Source organism: Mustela putorius, unplaced genomic scaffold (genome assembly GCF_011764305.1).
Source record: "Mustela putorius furo isolate JIRA1106 unplaced genomic scaffold, ASM1176430v1.1 tig00000831_pilon_pilon_pilon, whole genome shotgun sequence".
Lineage (NCBI taxonomy): Eukaryota > Metazoa > Chordata > Mammalia > Carnivora > Mustelidae > Mustela > Mustela putorius.
Window position 1 is genome coordinate 6835157 of NW_025421490.1, and position 25062 is coordinate 6860218.

Here is a 25062-nt window from a genome sequence, read left to right on the forward strand (position 1 = left end):
GTTGGGAGATGATCCTCCATAGGTCTCCTGTGTTTCTGCACATCTTGTTAGCAAAGCTTTGAGCGCCCCTTTTCTGGCCCTTATTAACAAGAATATCTGTCCTGTGAACAGTCTTGGAAAACAGATACTATCTCACTCTGGAACAAAGAGTCGGACATTTATTGCACATTATAAAAAAATCTGAAATCTCTAAACTTCAGGTTCATTGCCCGTAACACTATGCAGCGGGTGTGTAGGCATCCATCTGGACCCACTCACATTGCCCCCATGGGGCTCAAAGCAAGGGGAGCTGGTAAATACATTGACATTCATGTGGCTCCCTGTGTTTGAAAGTAAGAAAATCCTTTCTCTCTGACCCAGACTGATGACTTCTGCCAGGATTCATGACATGACGTAGGCTAACTTGCTAGCTCTCAAGTAGAGTAGAAGCTTGAAAATTCTTAAGAATTACAGATACTCCTTGATTACAGTGGGTTTACATCCTGACAGGCATATCACAAGTAGAAAAATCATTAAGTCAAAAATACATTCAATACACATAACCTCCCCAACATCATAGCTCAGCTTCGCCTAATTTAAGTGTGCTCAGAACACTCACATTAGCCTACAGGTGGGCAAAGTCATCTCACGCAAAGCTTATTTGATGAAGTGTTGCATAGGTAAGGTATTGAAGACTGTTCTGAAGACGAAAGAGTGGAACAGAATGGCTCTAAGTCTGGTGGATGTCCACCTTCATGATCGTGTGGTTGACTCGGGAGAATGTAGACACCACCCCGCATCACAGGAGAGCCTGGCAAAAGATCCAAATCCAAAGTTGGAAGCACAGTTTCCACGGAATGTGCATCCCTTTTGCACCATCAGAAAGTGGAAAAATTTTAAGTCAAACCATCTGAAGTTGGGAGCCAACTGTGTAGAGCATACCCAATGCTCACAGAGTATGCTGGAGAAGGAATAAGAAGAGAAAAGAAGGAAGAGACCAGAAAGGGAACAGGTGTCCCAGGATGGCATGGAGGGTTTCAATTTTGAGCATCACGGGGAGTATCTGACATCAAGAGGACTTGGAGTGGTTGCTACACAAATACATGGAGAAGAGTATCTCACTCCAAGAACAAAATGTCAATGGGAGCGCTCTACAGCCAGAGAATAGTAAGGGGAAGAATAGGGGTGAACTCAAAGAACGAGTGTGATCCACCTCTCCACCTCCGAAAGGCTCTATAGGGCATTTTAGGACTTTACTTTTGATTATGAGTCTCATGGGGAGTGACTGTCAAGGCAGAGTAACATGGTCCAATGTCTATGTTAAAAGAATCCTGTTTGTTGCTCTGCAGGGTCTACAAGACAGGGAAGCAGTAGTAGGAACAGAGAGGCCATTTAGGAGACATCTCTATGGGTCAAGGGCTTTGTTACATTGTTTACCTACTCATTTTAAATCAGCATAAGACAACCTTGCTTTTTAAAAACAAGTTATTACAGGGGCACTCGCTATCTACCGCTCAAGTTAGAGTACACCTAAAATCCCCTCTTCATAAGCTGTGCAGAATTCAATATCACTAATATCTGGGAACGGTGAATATTTTTTCCAGATCCTAAGTGATGCCACGATATTCAGGAGAACAATAAGACCACAGGCAACATGGGCCAACAGCTTTGATGGGGTTGGTGAATGGCGGCTGAAATAATAAACAGAGAGGATTTACCAACCAAGTTGGCATTAACCATAGCAGGAATTGTGCCTTTATTAAAATACTAATTACTTTGGGATGCTAATAGACAACGTTAACTCGGCAGGTGCAGTAGGTGATTGTGAACGAGGGAATTATTTTAATACAATCTACTCCTTCGTTTTTGCCTATTTAGACACAATATGATTGGAATTACACTTGTTCACGGGGGCACCTGCAGCATTATCTTTTCTAAATGCCACAAAATAGATTTTTCACACTGCTCCAACCAAGAAACTTCATTACGGTGTCTCGGAGGAGCCTGAGAAGCGATGGCTTTTGTCACAGCACCAAGCACTTGAAACACCTCTCAATCAGTGGTTCACGGACTAATGGGAACCGGAATTTCGCCGTAGCCTTACGGCAGATTTGGATAGAATGGTAATTATCATTAAATCAGTGCACGTTCTAAACACAAGCCTGAGTGTACCTCGGGGACAGAGCAGGTGGGCCACCCCACCTCCCACCACCGCCACGCAAAGCACAACCAGCAACAAAATGCAAAATGACCAGTCAGTGAGTCGGAGGTTGGGATTCGGAAGGAGTAGGCAATTTCCAGTTTGCCAGAGGTAAGCAAAAATCCACAGTCAGCTGCTGACTAAACGCATTGACAAATTCAAACGTTTTCAGGTTAGGGAGAAAGGAAAATTTGCAAATGAACTGACAACAGATTTAACAGGTTTTAGCCTGAGGTGGTTTAAAATTTTGAACAGCCCTTCCCTTGGAAATGGAGGCAATCTTGAGGCCAACGCTGGTCTTGGGCCAGGTTTGCTATTACTTATAGACCGACCCTTGGGTTCATGGACTCTCCAAATTATTTCGGTGTTTTGCTAATTGGGTCACGAAAATGCATGCTTCCTCTGAGAATGCGTGATATATACATCTCAGGCTAACGCAAATCAAATATTCTGTTTTCTGTCTTCAGTTATTAAAAATGTTGAAATATGCCATATGCGTGACACAATGAAAATATTCCAACTGCACGGGGGAGTGTATTCAAATATAGCTTAAAACGTCTTTACACAATGAAGGTATATATTTCACACAGAAATATATGTGTTCAAATATTAATAAAACTAACTGGATTTTCGACATTATGTCTCAGAGGCTGTTTTGAGGTATATTACCAGCCATAAAGAATCCACTGAATGTTTTGCTATAGTACTCTATCACAGGCAAACATTCTACCCAAGCGATTTGGTAAAGGGAGACCCTAGTATGGCTTCACTGTGATTAAGCTTGTGTCCCTCACGAGAAGGGCATGACTATGTGTTCTCTTCTGAAGCCAGGACATCACATGCCTGTTACAAACCAAAGCTAAAAGCCATGGCACTGGTTAGAAATAGTCCCCAATACCAAATCTCACACAAATTCACTCTTTGAGATTACAGAAATATGTTTCTATCACTTTTTGCAATTAAAAGAGTTACATATTTTAACTTCAAGCAGAGAAAGCACTTTTGGGCCAACCAAGAGCAGGATGCCTTGTGTGTGAGTGGGGCGTGGGTAGGATGGCGTCATCCACAGAGATGAACTCTGCAGAGGGAGGAGAGAGCGTCATCTGGGACCTTTCTCCAGCAGGAAGGTCCTTATTATCACTCTGTCACTTACTAAGGTGATAGGAGAAATCAGAAGTGGTTGTGGATGAGAAGGTGGCTACTTCCTCCACTGTAGCAGGCTTTGATAGGATGTCAAAGGAGTTCATGTCTAAGGGTCTTATATAAGTTCTCAGAGAATTGGGAAGCAAAGCAGTTTGCAGACAGTGAAGCAGGCAAGGGAAAGTTGTAGGTTTAAGAAAAGAATTGAGGGCTTAGCACTGCCAAAGCAGAGAACAAAACAGTAACCTTAAGAGGGAACACGGTAGGATTGCAGGACAGAATACGCACTCTGAGTGAGTTTCTTTCGTGCTTTGCAGTGAGTTCGAAGCACAATTGCAAGAGAAGAGAGCTTCGGAAATATTTTGAGCACAATATCCATCTTTGAAAAATTTGTAGTCTTTAAGGTAATTAATTGTCTTTGAGGGGCAGTCCTTAATTATATGTGTGACCACTGACACTTTGAATTAAAAAATTACTATTATTACATCCCATACAAATGCGCACTCTGATCCTTTCATGTATTTACACGTGTAATGAAATGATGGAATAAGAGAACTACCACATACATTGTACCCACCTCAAATTCCCAGTTTCCATATTGTACTTTAATTCTGTCGGATTGTAACCATTGGGTACAATTGTAACCATTGCGTAAGGGCACAAATACTACCTTTGCAACTTCTTGTGAGTCTACAATGATTACAAAATAAAAAGGAAACAAAACAATGTTCTTCATAGAGCTGGACATACCTTCGGGTGTATTCAGCAAGCAGACATGACCCACAAGGTAAAAGTAAATTTAGCATCAATTCCGAAGCTTTCTGTTAGCCATTGTAAAACCAAATATTGCAATGAGATTGCAAATGAGAACTCTTAAGTACGCATTAGAAATATGGTACGAGGCTTTTTGTAGCCATCTGTATATAGTTGTTCCAGAGGAGAAGTACACGGTCTCCACTTTCCTTAAGAAACGTTTCCTTTTTTCATCACAAACCATGTAGCAAGAGCCTGCCACCACCTTTAATTGATTAGGAAGGAGTTGAGAATGTGATTTCAAGTCCAGGGTACAAAAGAACATATAAATCGTTGCCCAAGAACAACTATCGATTAGGAACTACAATTTGTGTTTTTGAGCACAAGGAAAGCCCAGTGGGATATAACGGAACAACAAAGAAATCTCAAGCCATCTTGCTCCAGTGAGTTCCCTCCAACACTGAACAAGTGAAATGGAGAAAGCTGAGAAAGTCATGTCACCAAGACTTCACCTTTGCATTAGGGACTGTACACAGAGAAACCAAGAATAATACCCCTCATGAGACGCTTGTGGATGAATATATTAAATTTTGGATCTCCTAAGGGATGATAGAAAAGATTCCTTTATTTAACCGAATTTAGCCTTTATTACAGTTGTTGCTCCAGATTTGAATCACTGAGAATGCTGTTCCATGCACGCGCCTTCTACGCATTTTAGACTGTGAGGTTTTCAAAGAGCTATAATGTTCTTCAGTGCACACAAGGTTTCCTAAGTTGCCTCTAAGAGTCTAGTGTCCAAGAGGATGTTTTCATCATCTAAAAATATAACTGTTTTTAATTCATTTCCCTGATTATTTTTAAAGCCTTTAAAAATGGAAAATTGTGATTATTTGATGTCTGGAGTCCTTTCTCACCCCATAAGCTGGATGCACGTTTCCTTAGTCAGACACGTCGTGTCTCCAGACGTGCTGAGCTGGCGACGTTGTCAGGTGTCATTTTGTTCTCGGTTTTCTGATTTTTGAGAGAGACAAAGATACCATAAGCAACAGCTGGAATGTCAACAGATGTAATTGCTGGCAAATTACTAAACAGTGTGGGTATTTCTATGAAGTGGCAGGAAAACAGGAGGGGTTTCAAAAGATAATTTAAAAAAAAAAAAAAGAAAGAAAAGAAAGCACTTGCCTAGAGTAAAACAGTTTTATAGTTTTAAATGCTGTCTATACACTCATGATCCCACTGGCTGGAGCCTCTTCTGTGAACTTTGGAGTCCTCAATGTGGTGCCTGCTCAGCTTACCCAGAAATCTCCTCTTTCTGTCTGCAGCACCAGGTTCCCCTAGGGCTCATACCTGCTATACCTTCAGATAGACCCAAAGCCCTACCATTTCCCGGCACTGACTCTACCTTCCTCCCAGCCGCCATTTTGTTCCTCACATGGGTAACCTCTATAGTCTCCCTACTCCACTGTACTGTCCTGTAACTTCTTCTAGTGAAATAAGTCAGTCTCAGAAAGACAAAGACTGCATTATTGTGCTTCCATGAGGTACCAAAATGGCCAAATTCATAGAATCGAAGAGTGGAATGGTAGTTGCCAGAGGCTAGGAGGAGGGCAAAATGGGGAATTACTGGTCAACGGGCAAAGATTTTTAGTGAGGATGAATAAACTCTAGGAATCAGTGACATAACATTGTATCTTTAGTTGACAATAATGTCTTACACATTTGAAATATTTTTGAGAGAGTAAGTGTTCTTACTGTAAGACAAAATAAAAATAAATCAAAGTACACCCACAAAACCAGATTTATTAATAGAGTATTTGTTCATAAGAGCCAAAAGCTGGAAATCATCCAAATGCTCATCATTGGAGGAATGCATTAAAAAAAAAAAAGCCAAGGTGTATTCCTATAACAGAAAACTATCCCACATTATAAAAAATGAACTAATAATGAACACAATAGCATGGATGAATCTTAAAAACATTGAGCCAAAAAAAAAAAAAAAAGCCATACATAAAATGTACATACAGGATGGATTTATTTACATTAAGTTCTAGAAAGCCCAAAAGCATCCTAATGTAAATAAAAGCAGAGAAGCAGGCTCTGTGTCTAGGATTGGGAGTGGGAAGAGGGGATATTTCCTGTAAAATTTTGGGAGTGAAGGAAATATTCTCTATCTTGAAGGTAGTGACAATTACAAAGGTGTATACAGTTGTCACAACTTGTTGAATTACATGGGTTCATTTCATTGTGTGTAAATTAAGCTCCAGTAAAGTTGACTTAAAAATGGGGAAAAACTGAACTCAATTTATTTACTATATATCAGGAAACTAAGAACTCTAGAGAATCAATAATATATATTCTAGATTCTCTGAACAAATGCCATCAATAAAAAGATCAATACTGAAAAGACAATTTATATAAATCCAGTGAGATTCAGAAAAAAGCCATCTATTCATTTTCTATTATTACTTTAATTATTATATACTAGTTTATTAATATTTATTTAATATATATTATGTAATAAACTGTGAGCTAAGGCAATTAATATTATGGATATTACAAAGTAGTCCTATACCACAATGAATCTATTACACATTAAACAATTTGTGGATTGCCACTTAGGAGGTACTCAGAATAAATTTATATCTATAAATGTATCCATTATATAACAGAATGCCTAAAATAAGTTGGCTCATTTCTCAACTGACAATCCCATATACTAAAAATTTAGGAAATAAAAGGAAGAAAATAATAGATTTAAAAGCACAATATAACAATCAAAAACATATATAGATGACCAACAAATTCAAAGTTGGGTTTTGAAATACCAATATAATAGACCCATTTCCCACACATTGATTGAGAAAAGGAGAGAAGGCACAAATACATTGCATTAGGAGAGATACAGTGAAAATTAAACCAAAATACAAGTATACATTTAATAATACTATTCAATCAATTTTTAAACTTCATAGGCTTGACAATTTTTTAAAAATCACCAAAATTTAATCAAGAATAAATAGAGAACATGTATTAGTGAAAAATATTAGGGACGCCTGGGTGGCTCAGTGGATTAAAGCCTCTGCCTTCGGCTCAGGTCATGATTCCAGGGTCCTGGGATCGAGCCCCACATCGGGCTCTCTGCTCAGCGGGGAGTCTGCTTCACCCTCTCTCTTTGCCTACCTCTCTGCCTACTTGTGATCTTTCTCCCTCTGTCAAATGAATAAATAAAATCTTTTAAAAATATATTAAAAAGGAAAGGATTCAAAGTCAAAAAAACTTCCATTCCTTCAAAGGAAAAAATTTTACAAAATTATCAAGGATTAAATAATTCCTATTTTAAGAAAATTGATAGTAAATGATAGTAAATGGAAATGGCAGTAAAATGATAGTAAACATTTTAAAAATTAAAAAACTAGATGCAAAAAAATCAATAAAATCTTGAAAAACTGAGTCTTTTAGCTTATTAAAACTATGGAGTTTCCTCCAAGAATGCAAAAATAATTGAACAAGAAAATAATACTATTACCAAAAATTAACAGGTTTGAAAAAAAATCAGATCCCCTCAATAATCATAGATAATAGTCAATGGTTAGTAATTATGAAAAAACATCTTAGGAAATAAAAAAAAATAGATTTTGGATAACCTGAGCAAGGAAAACTTCCAAAAACCTTTAAAACATATTAAATTTGATACTGACATATTAGACATATTCCCGTGTGAGTCCCAACAAAATGAGGATGCTTGGTTCTTCTATCGACGTGCAACATTATACTGGTGGTTCTGGTCAATAGAATGAAAGAGAAAAAGAGGCACCAACATCTATTATTGAAAAATCCAAAAGTCATTGTTTCCAAAAATCAATAGATAGCTAACAAACCCACAGTGAAATGTTAGAAAATATAATAAAAAGTACTATTAAAATAATGAAAATAGTAATAGCAATAAAATGAACAATGATCACAAAGGAAATGGTCTAAGGGCTTCCATCAAGCCTCCTGACACAGGTTAGAAGATTTTGGGAACAAAGAAACATGCATCCCTGCCATAGGCAGGCTGGGTTGGAAACACATAATGAGGGCGACCTGAGGAACCCAGCCTTCTTGGAAGAACTCGGGATCCTCCATGGAAGGGATGGAAGTAGGCCGGCAGGACACTGAGGGTGATAAGGACACGCATGCCAGCCTGACTCTTTGGTGAAGGCTCAGTCTTAATGATTGCTCCGATCATTAGCACAGGAAGGCTTTGCCTTTAGCTGCCCTACCACGGTATAAGCACTGGGTCATGTCCTAGCCTAACCAAAAGTTACAGTAACTCTCACAGAGAGATTCAATTAGCTTAACAAATTATCAATTTGTTGAGTTTCTTGTCCATGTGGTAACGTGCCCACAAAGGATCTCTTTGTGATCCAGCAGCTGCCCCATCCTCAAATCACAGTCCCCATTAATCCCACGCTCTGCTCACCATTGTCTAAATCCCAGAGCTATCCGAGATGGGAAAACATGGGAAGAAAATGTTGCCTACACTTTGAGAACTGAAAGGGCTGCTAATGAGAATGGGAAGCATGTTTCTGAATCAATGATAGGATATGTCATTGCTGTTTTATTTCCTCTTACACTGTTGGTGGGAATGCAAGTTGGTGCAGCCTCTTTGGAGAACAGTGTGGAGATTCCTCAAGAAATTAAAAATAGAGCTTCCCTAAGACCCTGCAATTGCACTCCTGGGTATTTACCCCAAGGATACAGATGTCGTGAAAAGAAGGGCCATCTGTACCCCAATGTTTATAGCAGCAATGGCCACGGTTGCCAAACTATGGAAAGAACCAAGATGCCCTTCAACGGACGAATGGATAAGGAAGATGTGGTCCATATACACTATGGAGTATGATGCCTCCATCAGAAAGGACGAATACCCAACTTTTGTAGCAGCATGGACGGGACTGGAAGAGATGATGCTGAGTGAAATAAGTCAAGCAGAGAGAGTCAATTATCATATGGTTTCACTTATTTGTGGAGCATAACAAATATCATGGAGGACAAGGGGAGTTAGAGAGGAGAAGGGAGTTGGGGGAAATTGGAAGGGGAGGTGAATCACGAGAGACTATGGACTCTGAAAAACAATCTGAGGGGTTTGAAGTGGCGGGGGAGTGGGAGGTTGGGGTACCAGTGGTGGGTATTATAGAGGGCACGGATTGCATGGAGCACTGGGTGTGGTGAAAAAATAATGAATACTGTTTTTCTGAAAATAAATAAATTGGAAAAAAAAAAAGGCTGTTTTATTTCCAATATCCTATAGCCACTGTGTTCCGCTTGGAGCACCAGACCACCCACGCTATTTTCCACATACCTGGCGTCTGTTTCTCTTCTGCATGTCAGATACCCTCAGCTAAGTCAACACAGAACAGCCAACTTTTTGTCTTCTCCAGGTAATTTTACGCTTGCACTTAAGGAGGGAAAATCTGATGTCTCTATGGGGAGCATCACCATGAACTGATAAAGCAAATATGACAGGTTAAACTCAAATTACCTCCGTGCAGGCTATCAAGCGAGTTATCCTGCTTCTTGACTTCCTCTTTATTTACTCTTGTAGCAGGGAGTTATGAAGAAATAAGGCAAAACCATTCAGAACTGTTCTAGCATCTACATCTTACCCAAAGGTTGGTGAGTTGAATCAACCAAGCCTATAGATTGCCTGATTTTTCAGGTGTCAGGAAGTATGTTTTCAGGAGGAGCTGACATTTTCTCACTCCTGTGCTGAATCTTGATTCATGCAAACAAATCCCGATTTTTTTTTTTTTTCCCCTGATTGTCACTGATTTATTTAGGAAGAGGGATGTCATATCCTTCTGGCCAATGACCTGAAGCTCCTTGGCTGGGGATTCTGGGAAACTTATTCTTGCTCTTGAAAAGAGACACAAGTCAAGGACAAATTCTCCTTTCTTCTAGCTTTTTGCTGTTGAGTGGTGCCTGGGGCTACCACAGCTGGGGTGGGTCCATAGGAGAAGTCCAAGGCAGCTAAGCAGGAAGGGAGAAAGCACTTCAGGCCCCAGAGTTGTGATGGAGAGAGATGTGATGGAGTAGAGACAACCAGTCCTGACATAACCCTGGCTCGGCAGCTCTTACTCTGAGAAACAGGGTCAGTGGGCTTTCTGTTGGATGTGATTTTTAGAGGATTTACACTTCATTGTTTTTCCTCCTTGGTAAACTGTCTAGCTACTCGGACACATTACGGATACTGTGATTCAGTGGATAGACATAGGATCTCGAGGCCAAGTACCTGAGTTCAAATCCTGACTACATGTTTCTAACTTGGAGTCAGTTCCTGAACTCCACACATTTGCTCACTGGGTCATGAGGTTAGGCTGCAGAGGTTTGTTGACTCCATACTCTCTCCTCACTTCCACAGTTCTCAAAGGTGGGGTGACAGCAGGCAGAGTAGTACAAGAAACAGCTAGCTTAGATTGCTGCGAGCTCCCACAGAGTTAGAGAGCGAGCCACAGAGAAACAGAGTATTGGTTCACTTTCTTGCCTACGATCCCAGAATTCTGGTTCTCTCCCAAGTAGCGATGCTAGGCAGGTGATGCCAGGCGGATGCATAACTAGACGTTTCACTTGTCCAGAGTGTCTCCTCACATTCAGTGAGAGAAGTAAAACCCAGGAATGTCCAGAACAGATTTCAAGTATACATGACCAGGTTAAGTTTTTCATACATAAGGATTGTCTTTCCGAGTTGCGTGTTGGAGACATCCACAGAGATGAGAAGGGCAACTGTTCATCAGACAGGACCTTTGGCTAATTGAACATAATAAAAAATACACATATAAAATTATATATATATCATAAATATATATTATATATTTAAATTTTAATATATTTTACTAAATATATATATTGAATGTATTAAATAAATTATATCAAATTAAATATATATTTAAATATATGTTATATATTTAAATATATGTTATATATTTAAAATATATATATTTATTTAAAATTTGAAAAAGACAGGAATTTTGCCTTTTTTCTTTTTCATTTTTTTTTCCCCTAGGCAAGCCAGTGTGTCATATCACATTCAGTAACATCATCATTTATCTGCAGCAAAACTCCCCTTAAATACTCTTCAGATTCTCTGATAAGTTGGAGAGAGCTAGACTTTATGGAATCCAGAGTATTTCCTTCATTTGTTATTATGATACAGTCATTAGTAAAAAAAATGGGAATGTCATCACCAGGACAACCAGGAACAGAAGATGTGCAGTTAGCTCGCTCAGATCCCTTCTGTGCTTTTGTGTTTCCATCTACTGTGGCTAAAAGAATGCAAAAAATTCCAGTTTTATTATTTCTCCTCTCAGCTTTGTGTCTTTATCTTTCATAGGGTCTCCCTCTTTGTCTCAACAACTGATTGATTTGCACATACTCGCCTTTACTAATATGAGTATTTCTACGACTTATCTTTTAAATCCACTCTCTGTTCTTGCACTGTAGCTTTCTCAGTAAAGGGGTGGATATTGATAAAAACTGTAACAAATCTACTAGTTTATCACGAGTGGAAGGGAAGCACCTGGAAGGGTGTTTTGTTAACTGTCAGTTATTACTCAGTTACTGAGTTTAACTACCGATAGCTAAATTCAGCTATTGATAAATCCCTAAAAAATAAACCATTCATGCCTAATGGCCTCAAAACTTATTTTGATTTTCTTAAAAGATTTTATTTATTTATTTGAGACAATGAGACAGAGACAGAGCCTGAATTGGGGGGAGGGGCAGAGGGAGACACAGACTCGGCGCTGAGCAGGGAGCCCAATGCAGGGCTCCATCCCAGGACCCTGGATCACAGCCTGAGCTGAAGGTAGACACTTAACAGACCGAGTCACCCAGGTACGTTAATGACATCAAATTTTAATAGAAAAAGGCAAGTTTCCAAATACCTTATTTTATTTTATAAACCTTATAGTCTTGGAATGTTCGATCAAAATATACATAGGGATAAATTTTTTTTTAATTTCTCAGATTTAAAAAAATATATATCTGGCAGAGGACCAAAAATTTAAGTTGTTTTAAACATCATGCAATGTAAAATATTATCTTCGATCCACTCCAAGGCATCCAAACAGAAATGAAGTCACGTACGTGTATGCCGATGTCGAGAGTAGAATGAGTCACAACAAACAAAAGGTGGAAATAATCCAAGTGTCCATCAACAGATGAATGGATGAACAAAACATGGTACATAGATACAATGGAATGGTGTTCAGCCATTCAAAGGAATTAGTTTCTGATACATGCTATCAAAGGATGAGCCTTGAAAACATTATGTTAAGCAAAATAAGCTAGACACAAAAAAGAAAAAATGTTGTATGGTTCCAGTTAATACATAAATTATCTAGAATGAGATAAATTGATAAAGACAGAAAGTAGAGGTTACCAGGAGCAGGGATAGGGGAATGGGTGGAGAGTTATTACATAATGGGTAAAAAAATTTTTGTTGGGTTGATTAAAAAATTGGGAACTCGGATATGGTGACAATGCCCCACATTGTGGACATAATTCACACCACCGAATGGTGTGCCTAAAATGGTGACAATAGCACATTTTATGATACCTATATATTTAACTACAAAAACAAAATAATAAAAAAGAATATTTGAGTAAATGTTTCTCTTGTAAAACATTTTAGTGTATTTAAGATTTTGCTTGCAAAATGATCTGTTAGTCTAGTGAGAAATGCTTTTGAAATGGACAGTTCCTTTGAAAGTGACATGCAAAACCTCCCGACCCTAGACGTGTAATCACCCTCTTACAGCTACAGCTTTGGTAAAAACCTCAGCCTTGTTTCTTCTTGGAGGTAGGGAGCCTTTACAGCGATGACCTTCAACTCTTATTTTAATTTGCCTGCTTCTCACCTCAGTTTTCTGTCCTGTACAAAGTAGAGTTTAACTCCTCAACAAAAGGTTAAAAAATTTATTCTACCCACGCATTCTAAGAATGAGATAAGCAAGCCACAAAAAAGACCCATGGTCCACAGTTGTGGACATCAGGAGTGTTCAGTCTGACACAGACTCTCTAAAGAATTATCAGGTAATTCTATTTAAAAGTTTTGGTGCTGACCTGTAGGTAAGTTCTAATTCAAATTCATATTTTCTCAGGTAATCTTTTCTGAGTCCTTCTGTGATGGGGCGGTGAATTTCAGCACTCCTTTCTCCCTCTCCCAAGTATTAGCTGATTACTTAGCCATGGCTACACTCTTGCTCAGCCTGCATCTAACAGCAAATCTCTACACCATGCCTCCCTCCAACTTTGCCCAAATTCCAGCAACAACCATCAGGAATAAATGAAGAGAAACACAAGGTGTTGCAAGTTGGATTTAGGAGAAGGACACCGGGGGTGGGGGGTATACAATGAGAGAATCCGTTAGGGGCCCTGAGACATTTTGACTCATGAGGAAGGGGAATAGCAACGCCGGAGCTTTCCTACCAACACCTGTAACCCCTAGAAGTGTGTCCACTGCTAACCTGAGGAAGGACAAGGGTTTGGAAGATCGTTAGGAGCAGGCTCTGAGACTACCAAATCCAACACAGTTCCCGAGGCTTGTAAGACTCTTCCCACCCCAGAAACCACAAAGGCTTGATTGCAGAAAGCCCTCAACTCATGGAAAAATCATGTCACTGGGAAAGAATGACATTTTCTGCCCTGGCAGGGGATATCATCCCTGTTCTATGGATAACTTCCAGGAAATAGGAGTTGGCTTTATTTCATTCATCAGCATTCTTCCAAAGCATTATGGACAGGGAATATTTGATATTTCACTTGAGTCTAAGAAGAGGTATCTGGACTAGAATTTATTTACTCTTTTGTTCTTTAGAAAACAACGGCACCAAGAAGTGTGCTGTGCTCTCAGAATTCTAAAAAGAATAAGACAGTTGCCCTGTCCTTTGGGATGAGTGGGGAATCAGACTTCTTGTCAACAGCCATAACTGTAACTACATGGTGTGTTGAGAATTGTGATGGGGTGCGCTGGCCATAAGGTAATTTAGTCTAATTAACCACTTATGGAAGTTTAGAGGGAGAAGATATTTTGGAAGAGTAGGGAAAGTTTAAACTGAGAAATACAAGAAGATTTTGACTTAATTATAGCAGATGGAAGTTGGGTTGGGAGGGGGCTGGGAAAGGTTCATGGATAGACAAAATATTGCTTTTATTTTTGTGGTACTGATCCAAGTAGAGTATGTTATAAGGATATAGTTGAGGGCTTTAAAATGTGCCATTGTATTTTCCGCATTATTTTATGATAAGGGCTAAAGAAGCTATAACCAAAAACTCTCCAAAGAGAATTCTTTTTCCACAGAGAAAATTCCTGGCCAGTGTTCATATGCTCATTTCTAGTGATAGTCCCACTGCAAAGGAAATTGTTCATTCCCTACCCTGGAAAGAGAGAGAGAGTATGTGTGTCTGTGTGTGTGTGAGAGAAACAGAGAGACAGAGACAGAGAGAGACAGAGGGGGGGAGAGAGAGGGAGGGAGAGATAGAGAGGCAGAGAGAGAGAGAAGAAAGGGAATGGACACCTAACACTGAATGCCAGTGTGACCAGAGGAGAAGGGAGAGTATGTCATGTTGGCCGGCCATGGAAGGCATAATTTTTACCTCACAGCAACAGGTAGAAAGGCATTTTCTGCCACTTATTGGGGCCAATTTTCGATAGCTGGAAATGGAGAATGATCCTTGATATCTTGGGACCCACAGGCTGGGTGAGAATATGAACTTTCAATGAGTAATTACAAATTTTAGTGAGGGATCGAAACCTTTAGATAGACAGGTAGATAGATAGATAGATATGATTTGATTTGATTTCTTACAGGGGCATGAATTTACCTAATTGTGAGTCTCTGTAAGACTGATGCAGGACCTTGAGGTGTGTAGGGCAGGCAGCAAAGGAGGAAAAATGGATTTAAAATGGGTGAGAGAGGGACACCTGGGTGGCTCAGTCGGTTAAGCGTCTGCCTTCGGCTCAGGTCACGATCCCAGGGTCCTGGGATTGAGCCCCACATCGGGCTCCCTGCTCAGTGGGAAGCCAGCTTCTCCCTCTGCCTCTGCCCCTCCCTTCTGCTCGTGCTCTCTCTCTCTCTCTCACTCAAATAAATAAATAAATAAAAATTTAAATAAAAGAAAATATTGAAGGGAATGTGTGTGTTGGGAGAGGGACGTAAGGTGCAGCTTCTCGCTCCCATGAGCAGGTACATTTGGATGGATTCACGCAATGTGGGAAAGGTGCAGGAGTGGCCACAAGATTTCTATACAAAGTATTTTCTATAGAGTTTTGAGATTGGAATGATAAAGATAAACTATTTTTCTCAGTCAAAACTCTAAAAATGCCCACCAACTAAATACAAAATAAAACAAAATATGTATTAAAATGGTAACATAAATACATAGGAAAAATATTCGTATCAAATGCCATTTAAATTAATTTATGTCATTTAAGCTAGAAATGAAAGCGTTAGAATAAGGAGAAACTTCATCTATACACAGTTAAGAGGATGATGCTTAGGACAAAAAATTTCGGGGTGCCTGGGTGGCTCAGTCAGTTCAAGGGGAATGATTCTCAGTTCCCTCTCTAAGGCTCCCTGCTCAGTGGGGAGTCTGCTGCTCACTCTCTCTCCAGCCCTTCTCCCGGTCATGCGCTCTCACTTTTTTTCTTTCCCAAAGAAATAAATAACATTTTAAAAATATTTTTTAAAAAGGGCAAAAAACTTTAAAAATTAAATTTAAAAGTTAAATAAATAGCTTTTTGTTAAAAGTGATTTTAATTAAAAATGAGTCTTGCTAGTTTTATTTGTTGCTATTTTGAAACTAGCCCTCTTTTCATTGGAGGAGGATATAATTAACAAATTGTGTTAATGATGTTCGGAGTCAAGATTTTCAGGGTAAGAAAAAAGAGACGCAATTAAGGGAAATACGAAGATATTAAAATTGAATTGAAAACGCCAACATAAACTAATGGGTTTTGAAAAGATATATCCTTTTTCCAGTAAAAGAGTCTAGAAGTAACATTGTCCCAGTATAGCTGAGGCCCAGAGTCTTCTACCATGTCCCACTTGTGAAATTAGGCTTTTTTGGGGGGGGGGGAGGGTGATTCCAGTTCTAAGAGAAGGTACAAGATAAACCTAGTAAGAAAGAAATATATATACCTTTTTTTTAAAAAAAAATGGGGCCTGTTTTTCAAAATGACCTGAATGTCTACCCAAAAGTCACAAGACATCTATAAGAAATTACTAGAAATAACCAGTAAATTTAACAAGATCAAAGAGTAAAAGATGAAAATACTAAAGCAATTGTATTTCTTTTTTTAAATAATGGCAAGGAACAATTAGGAACTGAAATAAAAGCAATATCTAAAAATATTAAAATATGTGGGATAGATTTCACAATGTCCATATTCAATTGTATTTTTTAGAGTAGTTGTAAAAAATTGGAAAGTGTAGACAAACCATAAGTGACTCTTAATTTCACAAAACAAACTGAGGGTTGCTGGGGGGAGGGGGGTTGGGAGAAGGGGGTGGGGTTATGGACATTGGGGAGGGTATGTGCTTTGGTGAGTGCTGTGAAGTGTGTAAACCTGGTGATTCACAGACCTGTACCCCTGGGGATAAAAATATATGTTTATAAAAAAATAAAAAATTAAAAAAAATTGGAAAGTTAAATTTTAAAACTTCTCTTTACCATAGCCTGAAAAAAAATACTTAGTAATAAATCACAAATCAGGTACACTACTGTAAAAAATGCAAAATAAAATCTAAGTTAAAGGAGACCTAGATGAATGTACACACATATTAAGAAATAATTTATCCACAAATTGATTTATAGATTCAATGCAATCAAAATCATAATCTCAGCAAACGTTTTTGTAGACACTGACAGAGTTTCTAAAATTTATATGGAAATCCAAAAGCTGAAGAGAACCTAAAGCAATCTTAGAAATGGAAAATAAAATTGAAAACTTAAATGACTCACTCCCAGGCTTACAACAAAGCCACCGTAATCAAGACACAGCTATATTGGCATAAAAATATACAGGAGAGGAATGGAACAGAATATAGAGTCCAGAAGCAGGTGAACACTATCAACACAAATTGATTTTGACAAAGGCACCAAAGACATTTAACAAAGAAAGAGAAATCTCATTAACAAATGGTGTTATAAGAACTGGGTAAACCCATGGAAAAAAAAAAAAAGGATGCATCAATTTAAAAAAAAAAGAATCTCAATCCTTACTTCAATCATCCATAAAAATTAATGTCAGATAGATCATAGTCCTCAATGAGCAAGTTAAAACCATCAACTTTTAGAAGAAAATAAAAGAAATTTTCTTCACACTTTGGGTGTAGGCAAAGATATATATATCTTTGTGTGTGTGTGTGTGTGTGTGTGTATACTATGCATAAATGTATATCTATACGTATATACACTTTAATCTGTACATACTGATCTACTGATCTCAGGAGTCAGGCACCATCCAAGGGAACAGATCTGAGATAGATTGACGAGGAACTAGCAATTGAGAGATTCGAGACTAGGTAAGAGAAGACAGCCAAAGCATAAAGACAAAGCAATATGAACATTAAAGCATGGTAGAGAAGACACCAACAGAGTCACCTGAGAAAACACATCAAAGAAGCCACCAGCCAATAGTCTTAGGAATGACAGAAAGGTCCAGCATTACAGGGAGAGAAAACATGTAGCTGAATGACTTATGTCAAGGTCATCAGCAGAAAACAGGCTGGCACATTACATCTCCATGACGTCTTTCAGTCTCTCAAGGAAACACACTGAAAATAAAATCACTGGAGATTTTTTCATGTAACTGAATCATCATAGGGAGCTCCCCAGAGAATCACTATTGCAGGAAACTTGCAAAGGAATTTCTATGAAATATATGTTGTATGAGATAATATCATTAATTGTACAATCAGAAAAAATGAACTGATTAGAAGACATAAAATATTATAGTCAAGCATGAGTCAAAACAAGTGGTCCCTTATCATGCTCCCTTATCATGCAAACTTTGGAGATAAACCTACAGCCCTACAAAGCCGACAGGTGGATGTTGCCAAAATGAAGATAACAGAAACAGGCACTAATAGACAAATACACCTTAATTTATGTGTGCCAAGTAAACTAGGGTAACTTATATATATATATATTTTTATTAAGATTTTACAGAAAGATAAAGTAATAAAAATGACTTCTATGGGGAAGAGAATATTCAGCACAGCTTTGCACTGTGCAGGTGTTTTCTAGATATTTTTCTTCTTCCCATCACTGTCAAGTTAATAATTTCCAGTGAGCCAAGCAGCATTGAAAAGTGAAATTAACTTCCAGAGACAATTGTTCTTACACAAATCACAATAAAATGAATAAGATACTAAGAATCATGATAATAATAATAATCATTTTAAAGCACATGTCTATTAAGAACTCCTGAATATTTAGGTAGTTTGAAAGGGAAATTGGGCTTGTGTCTGCTTTCTACCTTACAGGTCTACCCTCGTTGAAACAACTTGCATTGTAGTGGACAAAAGGGGAAATGCAGAATAACAAAAAGAGTATCGGCTTAGTTCAAAATCCCAATCTGGAGGTTAGAAAAAACATATGTAATGTCTCTACCATATACTTATATCCATCTGTCTGGCTGGTGTACAAGTCAGTCCAGAATTCTATCTGCTTGCTGAATTTCTCTACCAGACATTAGTGAGTGTTCAAGGTGTCTTTATATTTTCTTCGATGATTACAAGGAACATCTAGCAATGGAGAAGGGACGGAGTGTTGGGAGCACACTCTGAGAAGGACCTGGCTTTCTTCCTGTTTCCTACCCCTTGCTAGAAATTCTCTGTGCTTATGCAAAGATCTGTGGCAGTCAGATGAAAGTAGGGTCGCTCAGGTTGGATATTTAAATCTTTCTATGGCAATTCACCTGTTGAAGATCCCAAGGGCATGAACACAGAGGGAAAATAAATGAACTATTACAATAGGGGGAAAAAACTCCATTCTGTCATTTTTAATATAAGAGGTAAACTTGAGTTCAGGGCATCTATGTCCACAGTAAGATTTCCTTTTATCATTTAATGAACCCAAGCGGAAATTGTTTAATGCAAGAACCCATAGGATAGTTCACGCCAACAGAGGAAACAATCAATTCAAAGAACTGTTAGACTAATATCTTCCAGTGACTCCAAGAAACTTAAATGCAAAACAGACACCCAAAGAAACTTCTAGTCTGCTTCCAATCATTGAGCCAGAGACGCACCAACCTGGCAAAGGGGAACCAACATTACATTATATATTTTTTCAAGTTTATGAGAGATCTTCTTCATGTGAAACTCATTTGACCTGTTTCCTTTCTGCATAGAAAACAAACAAAGACAGAGAGTAAAAGGCCTCCTTTATGTCAGAGAAATCTGATTATGCCAAGAGATAAATTTGAATGGGTTGTTGAAAAAGGATCCATGTGATGTAGCCCAAATATGTCCAGCAAGTATTTGAATACATTCGTATCTTAATGTTGCCTTTTGCAGAGATTTCCTCCTTTCTATTGGTCAAGTTCTTTGAAGCTCTTGGTTTAAATGCTGACTGAAGTTCAATGTCTGATTATTTATCTTTTCATCTGGCATCATGGTTTCCAAAATATAGCTCTGCAGATTGTGCACCATATGTTTTTGAGTATAGGACTATTTTCCGGAAGTATTTGCCTCCTATATTCAATAACAGGATTACTTGTCTGCTGGATACTGTGTAATCTGGCTATGCAATTATAATAAATTCTGAGAGCGACATTTCTCTTTTTGAAAGAGTAGCTTCATAATTGGAGAAAGAGAATTTGGAAATTTTACCCTGTAGGGCTGGAATTGGTGCCTACTGGTCTAAATATGATGTAAGATGAACTACAGATGGATAGACTGCGTTAACAGTGGCATTTGATCAAAAAGGGATGGTTGACTACAGAGGAACAACATGAGGGAATTTTCTTGGGTTATGGAACTATTCACTACACAATTGTGGGGACGATCATACCAGTACACAGTCCTTTACAATCACAGAACCATCTATAAAAGAGAACACTATATATTATCTGTCTACCTAAAATAGAGGTAGGGAGATGGATGAACGGGTTCATACAGTTCAAACTCCTTAAACATTTAAAATAGGCACATTTATTTGTATGTAAGTCATATCTAAATAAAGTTGATTAAATTTATGATTTTGTCATTTCCTGCATATTGAAGCCTACAAAGCTACAAAGTAATGATTAGATCATGTTATTGTCATAAAAAGGAAAAATAGTATTTTATACAATATGCACAAAGCTATTTTTAACTTTGAACATCAACTATACAATCTCCTTTTTTACAACATATTAGTGACTTTGATTAAGAGAGCCCAAATAAATGACTCGTGTTTAACTTTCTAATCTGAATACACTAATCACAGTGTTTTTTCCCCCCTAGATTCAGCTCTTTAACTTAGTCCTTAGACTTCTTCCCCCCGCCCCCCCACATTTCAGATCCTAGAACTATTACTGGAAAACAATCTACATATTCAACTTTAGAGTGAGAGCTTTATATACATTAACAGTTTATAGTTCTATTTACATTACATATCCTAGAAAAAATATCAAACAGTAAGTCTATTTGTATTAAGAATATATTACCACCTGCTAGTAAAGGATGTTTTTTGTGTTCTTGTTTGCATGATATTTTGATGACTTGGTTTTCATCTACCACTTTTTTCTTTCAGAACTACTACAAACCCTTGTTTGTATGGGACACTAGGTCACTAGGCATCATTAACATATTATATCATCAAGAGTCCTTACGTCATTAGATTACACTGTTTGGCGCCTTTCCTCATTGCATTAAAGCATTTCCATATTGTTCAATATTTAAAATACTTCAGGAAAATAAAATAGTAAAAACTAAAATAGAGTAATTTAGGAAACCAAAGCTCTCATCAAGATGCAAAAGAAAACAAAAGTAGGTTCATAAAAGAATCTAAATGAGCACAATGGCAGACACGAGATGACAGTTGGGCAAGAAGAAATGTCCGTCAAAGACAATTAGCCAAGAAAGCCAATTGAGTAGGACAAGTGTACTTTTTGGAAAAAGTTTCATCTGTATAAATTTCTATATTTATTACCAACTGACATGCACTTCTGAGGGCCGTGTTTGTTCCTGATTGTACAACTATGCTCATTACATTCTTGGAAGTACTAAATAACCATGATTTTACTTTTGTATGTTTGCTGCCTCAGTAACCTAAACATGGCATTTTCCCTAATTTTCATATGTCTGATCATTACTGAGTCTGAACATTTCTTTTCATGTGTTTGCTGGCTGTTGGATTTCTCCATCAGTGAATGTAAACAATATTTATTAAACACTTACTGAAATAATGAAGCATAAGTCTTTCTGTCTTCATGAAGCTTCCATTCCAATGAATGCTTACTTAAGTTCTTTGATGATTTTCTACTAGCATGTTTACTATTAATATATTAATATTTAAAGTGTGTCATTTGATTTAGTGTCTTTTTTATCTTTATTAAATGTATAGTTTTTAACCCAATAATCTTTTCCCAGGATGATTCCCAAAGAATGTATTGATGCATATAAAGATGTTTCTTATATGTATCTTAGAATGTATTTTTATTAGACTTTTCAGTCAATGTTGCCATAGGAAATATACAGATATATGTTATGACATGGATTTCTAATCTTCTCTGACACTGAATTAATTGTCCAGTGTTTTCATTGAATAATTCTCCCCTTCCCTATGGACTTAAAATGACTACTCTATTAAATATTGTTGTATATTAAATATAAGTGTCTGTATTCTAGATACTTCTTCACTTGTATTACTTTGTATAAACTTAGTACCTACTTACTTAATTGTCAAACACTATTATATATTTCAATATCTGGTCACACCTCTTTACTCCTCTTTAAAAAAAAAAAAACTGTCATGGTTCATCTCTTCCATTTATAATTTCCAGTAAACTTTTTTTTCCCAGTAAACTTTTAAAATGCTTTGCAATTTTCTGAGAGAAATTGTGTTAGGATTTTATTTGAAATTATTTTGAAGCTATTTTTAAAATGAAAACGAATTGCCATTATTAAAGTATTTAGTATTTCCATCTAAGAACATGATATAGCTATCTTTTCAGTTAAGACCTTCTTTTTTTAAAAGATTTTTCTTTTTATTTATTTGACAGAGATCACAAGTAGGCAGAGAGGCAGACAGAGAGAGAGAAGGAAGCAGGCTCCCCGCTAAGCAGAGCCCAATGCGGGGCTCGATCCCAGGACCCTGAGATCATGACCTGAGCCGAAGGCAGAAGCTTTAACCCACTGAGCCACCCAGGCGCCCCTCAATTAAGACTTTCAATAGGTCAAAAAATTCTATAGTCTCTTCATGTTTGCCCCACAAAGTGTAGGTTAAATTAGTTTTCTGCTGTTTAGTATTTTCAGTTGGTAATACACACGGAGTCGTTTCTCCATTATATTTTTTTATGTGATTATTAACTCTTTTTTAATGTTTCCAATTTAAGTCAGATTTACCCCCTCAATGGATTGGACTAATTGGATTTTGTGATCCTGAAATGTTTTCTAATGCTGATGCATTTGGGTTTTCTTCTTCATTAATTCCTGACATATCCACCGACTTTAGAAAACAGTCTGGTTTGCTGTCATTCAGAAACAACTGTTTTCAGTTTCACCACTGAGAAAAGTTTTATTTTTTAATTTGAAAAACTTAATATGTGAAAGCCTCCACACTGATAAACTTGTCTTACTTTTCAGCTTACAGATTTTCAGCCCAGGGAGTGTGAACTATTTATAAATGACAAAGCACCACAACCAATTAGCGCACGTGATAGATGTTTTTACAAAAATTGGGATAAAGCTTTTAGGCGAGGAAACAAAAAGGAACTTCTCCTGGGCTTGACATCTCAAGTGCCTGCAAAAACTTAATTAAAGGTTCCTAAAGACACCTGTGAGACTTCATCTGGGTCTCTACCTGTCCCCTCCTTTTTCTCTCCTAGACACAGTTACTCCCAAGTAAGCCATTGACGGGGAAAGCTGAAACCGTGCAAAGAATTTCAAACATAATGGAAAATCGAGAAGATCCTGTCTTCTTCCTTTTCTTTTTTTTTTTCCTTTCCTTTTTCCTGCTTCCGATTGGGTTTTCACTCAGCAAAATTTGTTTCTGCAGGGTTTAAAAAAAAAAAATGCGTTTTACTGTGAATTCCAACTGAGACAGCCCTGGACCTCTTCCTATGCTGAGTCCAGCCCAATCATTTATTTTCTCAAGGACCTTTATAAATAGGCTATGGAATAAATTGGTCTTATTGGAATAATTACCTTTCATCACACTCAGGCTCCTGTTTGCAGAATCGGGGGACAAAGTTAGAACAACAAGGGCAAATTGAAATGGGATCCAGAATGCAGCCTTTGGTTTACCTCAGTATAATAATCCTAACTTATGCCTGTTCAAAAGCCCAGGCTTTTTGCTAAAGCAAATAGAGGGTACAGAGAGCTCCTGGCAACCGCCTAACCAGTTCGGCTACTCCACAGTCAAGCAGAATCACTCAGGAGAAATTTTACTTTATGTGTAGTTTTTGTCCACTTGTTGTTGTTTTCCTAAAATCATAGTTGGAAGGAACATTTCATCCACCCAAACCATATGGTCCCTGGAAGGTAATCTTTCTAGGTGATTCCATGCACCATGTCTCTTTCTGCAAGAAAACCACAGAATTATTCAGTGAGAAAAAGTTACATAAAGTAAAAAAAAAAAAAAAAGAAATACAAAAAGTAATAGATTTTTTTTAAAAAGTATGGTTTTTTGAGCCCCAGTTATTGCATTTGGCTCAGTATTTTTTTTTTTTTTCTTGTCCTGGCTTCTATACTTTATGAAGTCTCTGTGCTGTTGAATTATAAGGCCTTCCTGCTTGGTCCCCTTGATCATAGATAACCATCTCTAAAGTCGGCTTCCTGCCTTTACGCCTTTATGCGGAGCTGACATCCATCCTTTAAAACCCCACAGTTTCAATACCCCAGCCACCACTTCACCAGAGGGCACCGCCCCCTGGCTCCGATTTGCAAATCTCAGTAATTTCCAACCTGATTGCCCCCAGCCACCTCACTTTGAATATCTTATGATTTCATGGCATCCTCTAGCCCACAGTGGCAGAGAGGGTCCAGCGAGGGAAGGGAAATTTTGGATTCCTCCCTAGGAAGAATGACCTAACTCCAACCTCTGTGTTTGTCGACTCTAGACACTTTTTTTTTTAATGCTCCTTGTGACCCCTTTCAAAATAATCAATGAAGAAAGAGGTAAATTTAATCGAATAAGTATATATTTTATCTTTTTTACTAAATCATTTTTTGAAAAAATAAATTTTCAGACTTATGCATGTTACTTTGAACAGCAATGAGAATAAAAAGTCCTTCTTCCTGAGCTGATTTGATTCTCCAATCAGCAAGTGTCATAAGATTATAATGTTTTAGGAAGAGGAGAAGCCATTACAAAAGAAAGGTAGTGTTTTTTTGTGTTACCTGACAACAACATTTTAGTATTATTTGCAAAGTCTTTCTAAATTAGAACTACTGAATTGGGTTGAAAGGAATAAAAGATGGCTAGAATAATGATAGAAAACCCCCAAGTGAGTAATTTAATAAAGAAAACAATCTACAGGGACGTACCATGTTGTGCTTTAGAAAGCAGTCCTATCTTGGCCAAAAAAATTCCGGCAGCAATGAATATACCTAGTTCCTGGGTCTTGGTCTCTAATACCAACCTCTTATTAAAGTAACCAGAACTCCTTGGAGAAATGGCTGTTTCTTGGGCATGCAGCATAAGAAATACAAGTTCACTTGGGCATCCTGTAGTTTCAGAAAGTAAGGATCTGCTCAAAGACAAGACAAAGCAAACCACAGCTCAAGTTAACGAGG